This window comes from Ranitomeya imitator, chromosome 1, assembly GCF_032444005.1.
Source record: "Ranitomeya imitator isolate aRanImi1 chromosome 1, aRanImi1.pri, whole genome shotgun sequence".
Taxonomy (NCBI): domain Eukaryota; kingdom Metazoa; phylum Chordata; class Amphibia; order Anura; family Dendrobatidae; genus Ranitomeya; species Ranitomeya imitator.
In genome coordinates, this window is record NC_091282.1 from 798,210,216 (window position 1) to 798,228,366 (window position 18,151).

Genomic DNA, 18,151 nt, shown 5'->3' on the forward strand with positions numbered 1-18,151 from the left:
ATGGGGTGTAGAGAGATGGTGTGTTCCACTCCAAGGTGTTCTCCAGGTTGCCTTTCCTGAGCTTCAATCTTCATGCTCTCGTTTAGTAGTTGTTGGAAACTACGCTGCATTAGGCCTACAAATTGGGTATGGGGTGTAGAGAGATGGTGTGTTCCACTCCAAGGTGTTCTCCAGGTTGCCTTTCCTGAGCTTCAATCTTCATGCTCTCGTTTAGTAGTTGTTGGAAACTACGCTGCATTAGGCCTACAAATTGGGTATGAGGTGTAGAGAGATGGTGTGTTCCACTCCAAGGTGTTCCCCAGGTTTCCTCTCCATTGCTTCGATCTTCATGCTCTCGTTTAGTAGTTGTTGGAAACTACGCTGCATTAGGCCTACAAATTGGGTATGGGGTGTAGAGAGATGGTGTGTTCCACTCCAAGGTGTTCTCCAGGCTGCCTTTCCTGAGCTTCGATCTTCATGCTCTCGTTTAGTAGTTGTTGGAAACTACGCTGCATTAGGCCTACAAATTGGGTATGGGGTGTAGAGAGATGGTGTGTTCCACTCCAAGGTGTTCCCCAGGTTTCCTCTCCATTGCTTCGATCTTCATGCTCTCGTTTAGTAGTTGTAGAAAACTACACTGCATTAGGCCTACAAATTGGGTATGGGGTGTAGAGAGACGGTGTGTTACACTCCAAGGTGTTCCCCAGGTTTCGTCCACATTGCTTCGATCTTCCGACTCTCGTTTAGTAGTTGTTGAAAACTACACTGCATTAGGCCTACAAATTGGGTATGGGGTGTAGAGAGATGGTGTGTTCCACTCCAAGGTGTTCTCCAGGTTGCCTTTCCTGAACTTCTATCTTCAGGCTCTCATTAAATTGTAGTTAAATGGAACAACTGCATTTGGCGTACTAGTTGGTTTGGGGCCTACTATCGGTGTCTGCCACTCCTTGCTGTTCTCCTGGTTTCCTGTCCTGAAATTCCATTTTCAGGCTCTTGTTTAGTAGTTGTTAATGTTAGACTGCATTTGGCCTACTAGTTGGGTTGGGGCCTACTATCGGTGTCTGCCACTCCTTGCTGTTCTCCTCAACTGAACAAAGCTGGGCCGCCTGTTTACTACGGTTGCCAATTTTGAACTGCATGTCGACTACTTACTGATTTGGGCCTACTCTCTGTGTCAGCCTCTCATTCCAGTTGTCCTCCACTGCAATGCCCCCTGGTTAGTCCTGTGTTACCAATTTTGAACTGCATTTAGCCCACTTTATTCTTTGGGCCTATATCTGTGTTTCCTCCTCATCCTGCCCATTGCCCAGCCAGTGATAGATGAGTCTGCTGGTACATTGACCCATAACGCAAAATTCCCCGTGCACGCTACACAGCAAGATTGTGACCCTGCTGAAAGTCAGGTTCCTCTTCCCGCATACCATACCACCTTACACGGGGACAAAGAGGAAGGTGCAGATGAAAGTGCAGGTTCCTTCATCAGGTGGGGGGAGGAATACTAGTTGGCGACGTCACTGGCACAGGGCCTCTCATAGTACGCAAAAGTGTTGCTGCCGGTGGGAGGCGCCCCCGCCGTGCAAACACACCGCTGTACTTTGAGGGGCCCTGTGCCAGTGCCAATGCCAACGAGTGGGCCCCCCTGCTTGCTCAGGATCACAGCACTTGCAAAGTTTAAATACTTACCTCTCCCTGCTCCACTGCCGTGACGTGGTCCAGATTTACTGGGCCCACTAATTACTTGAACCAGCCCTACCCCCCACAACTTTAGCCAAATGACCCCCAATTTCAAATGCCTTCCAATTATTATAAGGTAAATTACGATTGACAAGCTTCTTTAACAAGAATGGATGTTTTTGCCATTAAAATGGGCAGTGTAGGTGTTTTCCTGGCCTCCACTCACTGCCGACTATGCTCCCCCATTGACTTGCATTGGGTTTCGTGTTTCGGGCGATACCCGACTTTTCGCGATAATCGGCCGATTCCACTCGACTCGACTTCTAAGATAGTCGGGTTTCGCGAAACACGGCTCGACTCTAAAAAGGTCAAGGTCGCTCAACCCTAATAGAGATACCTTTGAGCGAATTGCCATGGACCTAGTAGGTCCAATAGTTAAGCCTGCACGAGGGCACCAACGTATCCTAGTGGTCATGGACTATGCAACCTGGTTCTCTGAAGCAGTACCCCTAAGGAACTCTTCGGCTAAGAGTATCACCTGGGAACTTGTCCATATTTTTGCTAGGACGAGCCTGTGAATGAGATTCTGACAGACCAGGGAACCCGCTTCATGAGTAAGGTTATGAAAGAACTCTGTAGGGTCCTACAGATTGCCCAGCTGCGAAACTCAGTGTACCATCCACAGACCGACGGCCTAGTAGAGCGCTTCAATAAAACCCTGAAAGCCATGCTCAAAAAGGTCAGTGAGAAGGACTGTTGAGACTGGGACTACCTGCTTACGTTTCTGATCTTCTCCATCAGGGAAGTTCCCCAGGTGTTCTGCCCATTCTAGCGAAGGTCAGGTTTCGTATCTAGCTTTAAAAAGGTTTAATACCATAGTTTTGGTTTTGCTGTGTTATAGCACCACCCAGTGGTGGTTAAATTTATTACCTGTGTTTTTCAGTAACTATTAGAGTGTTGCATTCTGGGATTCACCAAGGTATCATGGGAAAGGGAAACTCCATTTTCTCTCTGTGTATTTCCCTGGACACACGTGTTAATCTGCTGTGTTGAACTACCTCACTTACTTGCCATTCCGGTTAAGATTATCTGGTAAGACCATTATCCCTGTTCTTGCTATGTAATGTTGTACAGAGTGTGATTAACTGTATAGCAGCTAGTACACAGGAAATGTGATTTTTGGTTACCTGCTGTATGTAGTTATTATAGAAGTTGCATCATCCTGTATGCTTTCCCTGTTAGTTGCAGTCATGTTATTATTTGCCCAATACTTATACAAATCATTTGTATTCTTATAGTTTTACCGCGCTCATGTTTACCAATAAACAAGTTAGACTACAGAGAACAGTCTGCTTATTTGGGAGACAGAAGTGGTTTATGCCGTATGTCGGATCACACACCATATCAACGTGTATGAAGACAGAACAGTAAAACGGATTCTTGACGCCAGCTTGGCCAGTAAAACGGATTCTTGACGCCAGCTTGGCCAGTTAAAACAGAAGCTAAATACCAGCGGAGGCTAGCAAAACCAGGCTAGACGCCAGCAATAACAAGACCACTTACACAGCCGCTTGTACCTCACCGCACAGCCTGCAGATACCGCAGCGGCCGCCATATTGCCCGCCAAGCGCTACACGTCTCAGTCTACGCTGAAGTCATTCCTACCCACCCTGAGACGTCCTACAGCCTGCAAACGGACACACAATGTCTGCAAGTCGAGCATCCTCAGTCAGGACGAGGTCTCAAACAAGCCGCTCTAGCAAGTCTTCCTCGAAAAGGTCTGTCACCCTCGCCCGAGCAGAAGCTGAGGCGGTGAAGGTAAGATCCTCCTTCCCTGCACAAGAGATGTAGTTAAAGTTAAGACAAGCAGAGCAAGAAGCAGAAAGAGCCCGCCTGCAAGCAGATAGAGAAGCACAAAGAGCCTGCCAAGAAGCAGAAATAGCCCGCCTGCAAGCCGAGCAAGAAGCAGAAAGAGCCCGCCTGCAAGCCGATAGAGATGCAGATACAGCACGCCTGCGAGCGACCTTAGAAAGGCATTCCGCTGAAAATGAAGCAGCAGCCGCAATAGCCAAAGCTGAGTTCTTAGAAGCCGTGGAGTGTCCTGAATCCGAGCGTGACAGCGACGTACGTGGACCAGACCTTGATCGTCAGGACCCTGCTCAACGCGTCTCAGAATATGTCCACCAACATCCCGGAATAGAAGACAACTCTGATCCGTTACACCAACCAGCCTATACAGATTACCAGAGATCCTTCCTCCAAACACCATACTGGAAGCAGGAAGGTATACTGCGAAACGACGTCGACCACCACTACCGTCTTACAGAAAAGAAGGTACAGCCTCCTCCCAGACTGACAGGGACACCCTTCGCTTCAGAACGGTTTTATACAGACTTTCCTAAGCCAGAAGCTCCTACCAGGTATGAGGATGCACCACACACACCGCATGACAACAGCACACCAGCTCATGTTGGCACTGACTCAGCCACTATGAACTTTGCAAGGTTCTTTACCCGCCGGGAGCTGGTGACCAAGGGACTTGTAAAGTTCACTGATCAAGCTGAAAGCTACAGAGCATGGCGAGCCTCCTTCCAGAATGCCATCAGAGACTTGCATCTTTCCAGTAGTGAAGAGTTAGATCTACTGATTAAGTGGCTTGGGAACGAGTCAGCTGAACACGCCAAAAGAATCAGGAACATTAACACAAAGTACCCACACACAGGACTTCGCATGGTGTGGGAGAGACTCGAAGAATGTTATGGGTCAATAGAAGCTATAGAAAATGCTTTGTATAAAAGAATTGATGATTTCCTCAAGATAGCAAATAAGGGTTATCAAAAGCACAGGGAACTGAGCGACTTGTTAATGGAGGTACATGCTGCTCAGGCAGAAGGTGACCTAGCAGGGTTGGCATTCCTGGACACTGCCAGAGGTGTCAACCCGATTGTCCAAAAGCTCCCTTACAATTTACAAGAAAAGTGGGTCAGTCACGGGTCCCGTTACAAACAGGCTCATAAGGTGCCATTTCCTCCTTTCAGGGTGTTTGTAGACTTTGTTGCTCAGCAGGCTAAAGTTAGAAATGACCCCAGTTTCGATTTCACTATGTCATGTACCACTGCCTCCGGTGTAAAACCCAGTAAAACACCAGTGGCAGTACACAAAACTAATGTTACCTCCACAGGTTTTCCTTACAGGGCAAGTAAGTCCTCTCCAGAGGAGGACAAACCTCAGGATCTCAGCAAACACTGCCCCCTACACAAGAAACCTCATCCTCTACTAAAATGTAGAGCCTTCAGGGAGAAGCCTCTAGATGACCGTAAGAGCTTCCTAAGGGAAAACAAGATATGCTTCAGATGCTGCGCGACTACCTCACACTTCGCCAAGAACTGTGAAACCAGTGTGAAATGCGCAGAATGCAGTAGTGTGGAGCACAACACAGCTTTACACCCTGGACCACCCTCAGGGGTATCGTCGCAAGTAGAAGAGTCTGCCGAAAAACAGACGGACACTGACATTGACACCCCAGTGGTCACTTCTCAGTGTACAGAGATCTGCAAGGAATTTGTAGCAGGGAGATCCTGCTCGAAGATCTGTCTTGTCAGAGTATTCCCAGTGAGCCAACGGGATAAGGCAATCAAGGTATATGCAATATTGGACGATCAGAGCAACAGGTCTCTAGCTAAGTCCTTTTTCTTCAACACCTTCAACATTGCTGGTCCCGGCTCTCCGTACTCCTTGAAGACATGTGCAGGTACTGTCGAGACGGCGGGGAGAAAGGCGACCGGATTCAAAGTAGAGTCTATAGACGGTCAAACCTGCTTATCCTTGCCATCGATACTGGAGTGCAATCAAATTCCCGACAACAGGTCGGAGATACCTACACCAGAGGTAGCAGCTCATCATACCCACTTGAAATGTATAGCTCACCTGATACCGGAGCTTGACCAAGGAGCTCCTATCGTCTTACTCCTCGGAAGAGACATTTTACAGGTCCACAAGGCTAGAGGACAGATCAACGGCCCACAAAACGCCCCATATACTCAGAGACTTGACCTAGGATGGGTCATTGTGGGAGACGTCTGTTTGGGTGGAGCACACAGGCAGACATCAGTCAACAGCATGCTCACCAATACCCTCGAGAATGGACGCCCGTCTCTCTTCCAGCCATGCGAGAGCAGTTTCCTGATTAAAGAATTGCCACACAACGCCCTTCCACCTTGTCCGTTAGCTGATCCTTCCTGTGAAGACCATGCATGCGATGGTGAGGAAGATCATATAGGGTGCACAGTTTTCCACAGGACAAGAGAAGACAACCAGGTAGCAACGTCCATAGAGGACAGACTGTTCTTGGACATCATGGAGTGGGAGATAGTAAGAGATGAATCAAAGAGTTGGGTCGCACCTTTACCATTCAAACCACAGAGGCAACGCTTACCCAACAACAGAGAACTTGTGTACAGTCAATTTGTCTCCCTTACACGCAAACTGCAGAAGTCACCAGAGACAAAAGAACACTTCTTTACCTTCATGGAGAGAATATTCCAGAGTGGCCACGCGGAAATTGCACCTGTACTTCAAGATTCCGAGGAATGTTGGTACTTACCTATTTTCGGCGTGTATCATCCGAAGAAACCTGGTCAGATAAGAGTGGTATTTGACTCAAGTGCCAGATACGAAGGTGTTTCTTTAAACGACGTCTTTCTATCTTGTCCAGACCTCAACAACAGACTTCTGGGAGTACTTCTTCGTTTCCGCAAAGATGCAGTAGCATTTATGGCCGACATACAACAGATGTTTCACTGCTTCCTTGTTAAAGAAGAACACAGAAACTACTTGAGGTTTTTCTGGTACCACGATAATGACCCCTACAAGGACATCGTGGAATATCGTATGAAGTTACACATCTTCGGGAACAGCCCTTCCCCTGCTGTCGCTATCTATGGGCTTAGACATTCAGCCAGAGAGGGTGAAGCAAAGTACGGATCGGATGTAAGATCTTTTGTGGAAAAGGATTTCTACGTAGATGACTGCCTGCAATCCACATCCACAGATGAGTCGGCAGTCAGTCTCCTGAAAAGGGCGCAAGAAATGCTCGCTTCATCCAATTTGAGGTCGCACAAAATTGCTTCCAACAGCCAAAAACTAATGGCAGCCTTTCCCTCTCAAGATTACTCAACCGATTTAAAAGACTTGGATTTAAGCACGGACTCCCTCCCTATGCAGCGGAGCCTGGGTTTACTTCGGGATTTGAAAAGGGATGCATTCACCTTCCAGATCAGCGAAGAAGAGAAACCTTTCACGCGTAGAGGCGTCCTGTCCGTTGTGAACAGCTTGTACGATCCTCTGGGATTTGTAACTCCCGTAACTATCCAAGGTAAAATGATGTTGAGAGACTTCACCCAAGAGACGTCCGATTGGGATGATCCGCTTCCCAGTGAGAAAAGAGACTTGTGGGTAAGATGGAAGAACTCTTTAGAAGCCCTGTCAAGTCTCTACGTTGCACGACCATATGCTTCTGTGCCATCAACAGAAATCAAGATGCAAAGGCTTTGTATCTTCTGCGATGCCTCAACCAAAGCAATTGCAGCAGTGGCGTATTTGAAAACTACTGACATCAATGAACAATGCCACGTGAGGCTTGTTATGAGCCGGATAAAATTGGCCCCACTCCGTGAACACACAGTACCCAGACTGGAACTCTGTGCAGCTGTGTTAGCAGTAGAGTTAGCTGAGCTTATCTCGACAGAAATGGACCTGGAGGTCAAAGAAATCGAGTTCTACACCGACAGCAAGGTAGTGTTGGGGTACATTTGCAATGAAACTCGTCGTTTCTATGTCTACGTCAGCAATCGGGTGCTAAGGATCAGGAGATCCACCGACCCTAAACAGTGGCATTATGTGTCCACAAACCACAACCCTGCGGACCACGCAACCAGATCCATTGAAGCAAGACACCTTAAGGACACAACCTGGTTTACTGGCCCAACATTCTTATACCGTTTGACGCCATACATGGACGAGTCAAACATCTTTGAGCTGGTAGATCCGGAGGCAGATGAAGAAATCCGCCCTCAGGTATCCGTCCTACGTACGGTGACTAAAGACAATCACCTCAAATCCCACAGTTTCAATAGGTTCTCAACTTGGAACTCGCTTGTTCGTGCCCTCGCTTGTTTAATTCATGCGGCTCGATCCTACAAGTCAACGTCACCCGCCATCCAGGAACCTTGCAAAGGTTGGCACCACTGCAAGCTTGCCTTTACCGTTCCAAACATGGAAAATGCCAAGAACGTTATAATTCGTACCATACAACGTGAATGTTACGCCAAAGAAATAGATAACCTCAATAAAAACCAACCTGTCTCTAGAGACAGTGTCTTGAAGAAGCTTGATCCAATCATCGACCAAGATGGGCTGTTAAGAATTGGAGGTCGTCTTCAAGAAGCTGAAGTGGAATTTGGGGAGAAACACCCTATAATAATTCCTGGACATCATCATGTCACGACCCTGCTTGTGCAACACCACCACGTCTTGGTGAAACATCAGGGCCGACTGTTTACCGAAGGAAATCTACGAACTGCTGGACTATGGATAGTTGGAGCAAAGTGGTGCGTGAGTAAACTCATTTACAACTGCGTGATTTGTCGCAAACTCCGTGGCAGGACTCAAAAGCCAAAGATGGCCAATCTCCCACCAGACAGACTTAGTACAGAACCTCCTTTTACCAACGTCGGACTGGACGTATTCGGGCCATGGTCTGTGGTTGCACGGCACACTAGAAGAGTCCAAGCTAACGCCAAACGCTGGGCGGTTATGTTCACCTGTATGTCCATCAGAGCAGTCCACATGGAAGTAATTGAGTCCATTTATAAATGCACTCCGACGTTTCATCGCCATCAGAGGGCCCGTGAAGCACATACACTCCGATAGAGGTACCAACTTTGTAGGAGCAGTGAAAGAACTTGAAATTCCTTCCAACCTAGACACCACCAGTGTGGAAAGGTACTTGAATGAGCAGGGATGCACCTGGACTTTCAATCTTCCACACTCTTCTCACATGGGAGGCGCTTGGGAGAGGATGATAGGAATGGCACGCAGAATCTTTGACTCCATCTTCTTGCAAGCAGGTAGCGCAAGACTCACACATGAAAGTTTGACCACATTCCTGGCAGAAGTTTCGGCCATTATTAATGCTAGACCATTGACTTCACTTTCTAGTGACTCTGAGGATCCGACCATTCTCACTCCTGCCATGTTACTTACTCAGAAAGCCAGCGTTCTCAGCGCTCCACCTGGAGAATTTAGCAACAAGGACCTCTACAGACGACAATGGAGACAAGTCCAAAGTCTCTCCAATACCTTCTGGGACAGATGGAGGAAGCAGTACCTCTCTACCTTACAACCCAGGAAGAAGTGGCAGACCGACAAACCAAACATTAAAACCGGTGATGTCGTTCTCATGAAAGACAGCCAGTCTCACCGTAATGAGTGGCCACTAGGCCTCATCACTAAGATACTCCCAAGCAAAGATGGGAAGGTGCGTAAGGTCGAGGTCAAAGTAGGCAAGTCCGGGGAGAGTAAACTATTCCTCAGACCGGTTGCGGAACTTGTCTTACTGTTTTCGCCAAAAGAACCTGTGGGTGGCATCGGTTGATGCCAAGCGGGGAGTGTTCTGCCCATTCTAGCGAAGGTCAGGTTTCGTATCTAGCTTTAAAAAGGTTTAATACCATAGTTTTGGTTTTGCTGTGTTATAGCACCACCCAGTGGTGGTTAAATTTATTACCTGTGTTTTTCAGTAACTATTAGAGTGTTGCATTCTGGGATTCACCAAGGTATCATGGGAAGGGGAAACTCCATTTTCTCTCTGTGTATTTCCCTGGACACACGTGTTAATCTGCTGTGTTGAACTACCTCACTTACTTGCCATTCCGGTTAAGATTATCCGGTAAGACCATTATCCCTGTTCTTGCTATGTAATGTTTTACAGAGTGTGATTAACTGTATAGCAGCTAGTACACAGGAAATGTGATTTTTGGTTACCTGCTGTATGTAGTTATTATAGAAGTTGCATCATCCTGTATGCTTTCCCTGTTAGTTGCAGTCATGTTATTATTTGCCCAATACTTATACAAATCATTTGTATTCTTATGGTTTTACCGCGCTCATGTTTACCAATAAACAAGTTAGACTACAGAGAACAGTCTGCTTATTTGGGAGACAGAAGTGGTTTATGCCGTATGTCGGATCACACACCGCATCAACGTGTATGAAGACAGAACACCAGGCCTCAATTGGCTTCTCGCAGTTCGAGCTCCTGTATGGTCGACATCCGCGAGGACTCCTTGACATCGCCAAGGAAACTTGGGAAGCTGAGGTCATGCCACACCGTAGCATCATAAAGCATGTCACCCAGCTGGAGGAGAGAATAGCGAAAGTGATGCCTATTGTGAAGGAGCATCTTCTCCAGGCACAGGAAGCACAGGCAAGGGTGTATTCCAGCCAGGGGACCGCATGCTAGTGCTTATCCCTACGGTGGAGAGCAAGTTCCTAGCCAAGTGGCAAGGCCCATACGAGGTGGTGGAAAACCTTGGCGAGGTTAATTACAAGGTACACCAGCCAGGGCGAAGGAAGCCACACCAGGTCTATCATGTGAACTTGCTAAAACCCAGGAGTGACTGAGAATCACTGGACACCCCTTGCCTGAGAGCCAGTCCCAAAGTCACCTTGGATGATGTCACCATTGCAGAGACTCTGACGCCGGCCCAGAGGCAACAGTGTCAGAAGCGGAACAGGGACCTATTCTCAGAGTTGCCGATTCATATGCAGGTGGTCGAGCATGACATGTTAAGCATGGAGAGAGGTGATATCCAATGAGGTGAAGAGGATGCTAACCTTGGGGTGATAGAGGAGTTGAAAAGTGGATAGTCGAATCCCATCGTCCTCGTACAGAAGCATGACAGTGAGTGGCAGTTCTGCAACGACTACTGCAAGCTGAATTAAGTCTCTAGTTTTGATGCTTACCCAATGCCTCATGTGGATGAGCTCATTGAGAGACTTGGACCCGCAAGGTATATTACAACCCTGGACCTGAAGAAGGGCTATTGGCAGATACCCATGTCCCAGAGTGCCAAGGAGAAGACAGCCTTCTCGATGCCTGATGTGTGTTTTCAATACACCAGGATGCCCTTTGGTCTGTAGGGAGCCCCAGCCACCTTCCAGAGGGCGATGGATCGGATCCTGGTTGCGCATAAGAAGTATGCTTCAGCGTACCTCGATGACATAGTGATCTTTAGCTCTACTAAGGTAGGGCAGTTCTGGATGCTTTAAGAAATGCGGAGTTCATGATAAATCCGAAAAAATGTGCCATAGGGAAGGAAGAGGCCAAGTACCTAAGCTATGTCATCGGAAGGGGCGAAATTAAGCCACAAATCAACAAGATTGAGGTGATTCAAGAATGGCCACAACCGCTTTCCAAGAAGTGAGGGCCTTTCTTGGAATTGTGGGGTACTATCGGCAATTCATTACGAATTTTGCTATGATCGCCGGGCATTGACAGATCTTCTTAACCCCTTCATGACCATGGGATTTTTTGTTTTCCCGTGTTCGTTTTTCGCTCCCCTCCTTCCCAGAGCCATAACTTTTTTATTTTTCTGTCAATTTGGCCATGTGAGGGCTTATTTTTTGCGGGACGAATTGTACTTTTGAACGACATAATTGGTTTTAGCATGTCGTGTACTAGAAAAAGGGAAAAAAATTCCAAGTGCGGTGAAATTGCAAAAAAAGTGCAGTCCCACACTTGTTTTTTGTTTGGCTTTTTTGCTAGGTTCACTAAATGCTAAAACTGACCTGCCATTATGATTCTCCAGGTCATTACGAGTTCAAAGACACCTAACATCACTAGGTTATTTTTTATGTAAGTGGTGAAAAAAAATTCCAAACTTTGCTAAAAAAAAAAAAAAATTGCGCCATTTTCTGATACTCGTAGCGTCTCCATTTTTCGTGATCTGGGGTCGGTTAAGGGCTTATTTTTTGCGTGCTGAGATGCCGTTTTTAATGATAGCATTCCGGTGCAGATACGTTCTTTTGATCGCCTGTTATTGCATTTTAATGCAATGTCGTGGCGACCCAAAAAACGTAATTCTGGCATTTCGAATTTTTTTCCCGCTACGCTGTTTAGCGCTCAGGTTAATGCTTTTTTTTAATTGATAGATCGGGCGATTCTGAGCGTGGCGATACCAAATATGTGTAGATATGATATTATTTTTATGGATTTATTTTGATTGGGGCGAGAGGGGGGTGATTTAAACTTTTATATTTTTTTTATTTTTTTAACATTTTTTTCAACTTTTTTTTTTCACTTTTGCCATGCTTCAATAGCCTCCATGGGAGGCTAGAAGCAGGCACAACGCGATCGCCTCTGCTACATAGCAGCGATCTGCTGTTCGCTACTATGTAGCGGAAATGGAGATGTGCTGTGAGCGCCGACCACAGGGTGGCACTCACAGCCACCGGCGATCAGTAACCATAGAGGTCTCTAGGACCTCTATGGTTACAATGGAGACGCATCGCCGACCCCCGATCATGTGACGGATGCGGTAGTTAAATGCCGCTGTCTGCGTTTGACGGCGGCATTTAACTAGTTAATAGGTGCGGACAGATCGCGATTCTGCCCGCGCCTATTACGGGCACATGTCAGCTGTTCAAAACAGCTGACATGTCCCGGCATTGGTGCGGGCTCACCGCGGAGCCCTGCATCAAAGCAGGGGATCTGACCTCGGACGTACTATCCCATCCGAGGTCAGATAGGGGATAAAGGCACCAAATCAACGTTAGTTAAATGGTCTGATGGCACAGATATGGCATTCCAGGAGCTGAAGAGAACTCTGTGTAAACTTCTGGTTCTGGTAGCACCAGACTTCAACAAAGAGTTTGTGGTCCAGACGGATTCGTCAGAGATTGGCTTGAGAGCCGTGCTGTCTCAAGTAATAAATTGAGAAGAACATCCCATCCTGTATTTGAACCGCAAGCTCTCGTCATGCGAGAAGAAGTACATCATCATAGATTGTGCTGAATGGATAGTGTATGACAGGATAGGGCTAATTGCAAATCATTTATGCTGCAGCCTGCAACTGATACCAAAACCCCTTCTCAGGGCTAATAATATTCTTTTTGCTTTTAATTCTGGAAATTGTTCCAGTCCATCTGAGGTGTGCAAATATTCCTGAAATAATAATACTGCAATTTTTTTCAGCAGTTGAATTTAATATGGTATTTGAGGATCTGTTTATACCAAGGAAGGTGACGGGCACAAGGGGGCATTCTTTGCGTCTGGAGGAGAGAAGGTTTTTCCACCAACATAGAAGAGGATTCTTTACTGTTAGGGCAGTGAGAATCTGGAATTGCTTGCCTGAGGAGGTGGTGATGGCGAACTCAGTCGAGGGGTTCAAGAGAGGCATGGATGTCTTCCTGGAGCAGAACAATATTGTATCATACAATTATTAGGTTCTGTAGAAGGACGTAGATCTGGGGATTTATTATGATGGAATATAGGCTGAACTGGATGGACAAATGTCTTTTTTCGGCCTTACTAACTATGTTACTATGTTACTATGTTACTATGTATTTATCGTGCTAGAGTTATGCCTCAAACATCCCAAAGAAATGTTTGGTTGCAAATAGTATTCCTATATTGATACTGCAGTCTTATATGTCCATTTGAAGTGAGTAAATTTGGCTGTCATTGTAACACTGCAATTTTTTTCAGCAGGGAAATTTTATCATGCTAGAGTTGTGCCTCAAACACCCAAAAAAAATTGTTTGGTTACAAATTCCATTGCTATATTGAGACTGCAGTCTTAGGGTGGTTTCACATTTGCGTTTTTTTTTTTTGCGTTTTTGCGGTAAAAAACGCAAAAAAAGCATGCGTTTTTTCCCCCTATATTTAACATTAAAAACGCATGCGTTTTTTTGTATGCGTTTTGACGCGTTTTTGCATCGCATGCATTTTTTTTCTGCATGCGTTGTGTTGCAGAAATGCAACATGTAGTATTTTTAGCGGCGTTTTTTTGCGGCAAAAAAATGCATTGCTGTCTATGTAAACGCATGCGTTTTTAACCACATGCGTTTGCATGCGTTAAAAACGCATGCGTTTAAAAAAAAAACACTGATAAACCACCCCACACCATAAAATTGATAAAGGGATCCTACCCCTAACCCTACCCCTAACCCTAACCCTACCCCTACCCCTAACCCTAATCCCTTTAAGGGCAGGGTTAGCGTTAGGGTTAGGGGTAGGGTTAGGGTTAGGATCCCTTTAGGGTTAGGGTTAGGATCCCTACTCCTAACCCGACCCCTAACCCTAGCTCTTTCTGTTTATAGTGGGTTTTTTACTTTATTTTGCTGATTGGCAGCTGTCACACATTTATCTGCATGCGTTTAAAAAACGCAAATGCATGAAAAAACGCATGTAAACGTGTCAAAACGCCGTGTTTTTTTCACCACATGCAAAAATGCATGCGTCAAAAAAACGCAGCGTTTGCACGCGTTTACATGCGTTTTTTCACCATGTGTTTTTTTTTAAAACGCATGTGTGAAACCAGCCTTATATATCCATCTGAAGTGGTTAAAATTGCTGGCATTGTCATTTTTCTCAGCAGTTACATTTTATGTGGCATTTACTGTGCTACAGTTGTGCCTTCAAAACAAAACAACCGCAATGGTTACAAATAGCATCACTATATTAATACTGCAGACTAAGACATCCATCTGAAGTGGGTACATTTTCCTGCCATTATAATACTGCAATATTTTCTCAACAGGGATATATCATACGTAATTTAAAATGGGCAAGGCAAAAGGTAAGGGACAGGGAAGTGGACGTGATGCTGATGGTGAGCACAGAGGCTGAGGTAGTGGGCAAGGTGAAACTGTGCCTGCCATAGGAGCAGAACAAGCACACACATCATGTGATCTAGCTTCCTGTCACACTTTGTAGGCGGGGCATGGAACACTCTTGAAGCCATACCAGTGTGAAAAGGTTGTTGGATAGATAGCAGATAATCCTTCCAGTCACTTTGCCAGTACCACCCTGTCTTCCACACGGTACAGTCTTAGTAGCTGTGATTCTGTACCACAATCCTCTCCCTGATACTCCTCACTCTCACTATGCTGAGTGCTCGGAGACAAGTGATCTCAAACTTGGACACTCTAAAGAGCTGTTCACATTTCTATTTATAGATTCTGGCCTCTAGCTGTGACTGTTTCAAGCGGGACATGAGGAGATTACATGTAGCGATGCCGAAATATTTAAGCAGCCACACTCACAGGAAGGTGGGAAAATGCAATTACTATCCCAAGAGGTGGATGATGATACACAATTGTCAACAAGTGGTGTTATGTCTGCAAGTCAGGAGAAGGACCAGGATGCGAAAGTGGAAGATAAGGTGGTGGACAATGAAGTCACTAACCCAAATTGGGAAAGTGACATGCAGAGCAAGGACAGCAGTGTGTAACAATCCAGTTGGCGAGACCCATCTCCAGGGTACTGGGAGATCAGACCCCGTCTGGCCGCAGGCGTTCCCCTGTTCCTTGCAATCTTACCCTGTCCGCGCTCCCGCGATGTTCCCTCAGGCTGCAGCGTCTTCCCGATGTGTCTCCACCACCTCCACTCTTCCTGGCTGCGGAAGAGTGAGCATAGGGTGCGCGTGTGCCACTGTCAAACTATTTAAAGGTCCAGTGCCCCCTTTTCCTGTACTCCCCTCTCATTCAATCGCTGCGAGGCCTGTGTATACTTAAGGCCCTCACTTCCTTTGGGAGGTGCCTGGGCAACTTTGTGCATTGTTCTACATTGCCGTAATCAGGTCCCAGAACAGCGCCTGCTTGCTCAGTCTTGTCTTGCCTTGAACTAATGCCCAGTGTTTTCTCTAGTGCCGGTGTCCTGTCTACCTACCATCTACCTGCGGCTTCTGACGGTACCTTCTGAACCTTTTGGTTCATTTTCTCTGGTTCCCTGGACCTCTCACTCCTTCCTCCTCAGTTCCACTGTTCCTCTTGGGTCAGATCCTCTGGTCTTGGAACTGCTGCACTTGAGCCTCCTTGGCTGTGCTGGGTCAATCCATGTTAAGGGGTTTGCTCGCCGGTGCTCCCTCGGGGGAATTCAGTGTTTCAGTCCAGGGGGTTCTCCCTTGTGGGTTCTCCTGTTTAAGTGTCTCAATAAAGCCTTGTAATTTATCTGACCGGCTGGTTCCAAAGGTTCAGCTTCCACAGGGTTCTCTTTGGTCTAGTGGGTTCACTAACCTCACTCCGCCTGCCTTGGCGTGACAGATTTTGCCCAGGCCATGGACCCTGCTGATACCCAATTCTCTGCCCAAAGGAAACTAGCCGGTCTTTGACAAAGTCAGGACCAACTGGTGACTTTCATACAGACCATTGGTGCCCGTTTCAGTTCTCTTCAGGCTTCCAAACCCACCAATGCTACTCAACTTGCGAATTTACATCTGGAACTTGATTGGCAATGTGAGATGCAAACCCGGATGTTGAATTATATGACCTCTGCGGATGAACGCCTAACCAACATGCAAATGACGGCCGCTCCTCCTCCTGTACCGGTACCAGTGCCCATTCCAGTGATTGCCACTGTATCCGGTCCTTCTCCTCGTCTCTGCAAACCCACTCGGTACTCTGGTGATCCCATGTTGTGCAGGGGGTTCTGAACCAGTGTCAGCTGCATTTTTGGTTGTTTCCCCAGCAGTATCCGATGGACATAGCTAAAGTGGTATTTCTTGCCACCCATTTGGAGGGAGAAGCCTTGGCATGGTTTAATTCCAAGAAGCCACAAAGCTTCTCCACCTAGGTCTGGAAAGAGAGGCCATCCTAGGTGAGAGTGAATCCTCTCTACCCCTTACTGTGTGTCTATACAGGTGTCAGCTGGTGGCGGGCCATTTTTTGAGATGGCGTACTTGGATTCCGATTCTGCAGGTAACTTTGTGCAGCAAGCTGTGGTTCATTGGTTTGGGATTCCTGTTGTTCCTTTGCAGCATCCTTGTCTCATCACCTTCGTGGACGGAACACCCTTGCAAGATTCCATCATAGGCATCACAGAGGAAGTGGAACTTCAGATTGAGGCTCTCCATAAAGAGAAGGCCGCCTTCTATGTACTACCAAACTTTTCTCCTCCATTTCTGCTAGGTCTTCTTTGGCTTCATACCCACGAACCAGTTCTGGATTAGCAGACAGGAGACATCCTTCGTTGGGGTCAGTCGTGTCATCTTCACTGTCTCACTCCTGTGCAACCAAGTCACACTTCGTGACCTCCTTCAGCCCTGCCCAGGTTACCATTGGCCCACTGGTCCTTTGTGGATGTGTTTGACAAACGTGAGACAGAGACTCTACGTCCACACAGGTCGTATGACTGCCCCATTGATTTAATTCCAGGTTCTACTCCTCCCAGAGGCCGGATTTATCCTCTGTCATCTGTAGAGACTCAGGCTATGTCCGACTACATCAGAGAAAACCTGGCTCGAGGGTTCATTCAGAAATCCTGCTCCTCAGCTGGTGCGGGATTCTTCTTTGTGAAAAAGAAGGACGGGTCTTTGCATCCATGCATCGACTATTGAGGTCTCAGCGCTATCACGGTGAAGAATAACAATCCTCTGCCTCTTATTCCAGAGCTCTTCAAAAGCCTTCGTGGAACCAGGATCTTCACCAAATTGGACCTCTGAGGAGCTTACAATCTCATTAGGAGTCGTTCTGGGGACGAGTGGAAGACCGCCTTCAACACTCATGACGGTCACTACGAAAACCATGTAATACCTTTCGGGCTAATGATGACAATGATGTCTTCCAGGATCTTCTCTATGTCTGTGTAGTCGTATATCTAGATGATATCCTGGAAGAAGGCAAGCGCCGAAACGCATGTAGGGATTTGGAGCACATATAGGTATGAGGAGCCCTTAATGTAACCTTATTTTACTTATAGTACTTTACCTACTTTATTGTGATAGTGTGATATTATTATCTTAATGGCACTTCCTGCACTTTGTAGTTATACTGCAGACTTCTGCATTTTTAATAACACTGCTGTATTGGTTAATGTTGTTACAGTGCTGTTTGCACTATTGCACTTTAGTCATTGTGTATTAATTATATAGTTTTTTTGCGGCTATTCTGACTCAATGTTAGATTGACAGCACCATTGCAATTTTTTTTGCACAAATTTTACTTACATTTAGCACTGTTGCACTTTTGTTGCATTGTTATACTTAGAAAAATCTTGTTTGCACAAAATTATTAGCACTGTTGCACTTTTGTTGCATTGTTATACCACATAAAGTTGGATTATATTTTTTTATATTTTCTATATATTTATATATTTTTTATTGTGGCTGTTCCACTTTATTATTGCATATGGTGCCTCTATATATGTCTTGATTTAGCTGCATTATTTCACAATATTAATTTTTATATTTTTGCACAGTTTTATGTTGCACTAGGCACTTTC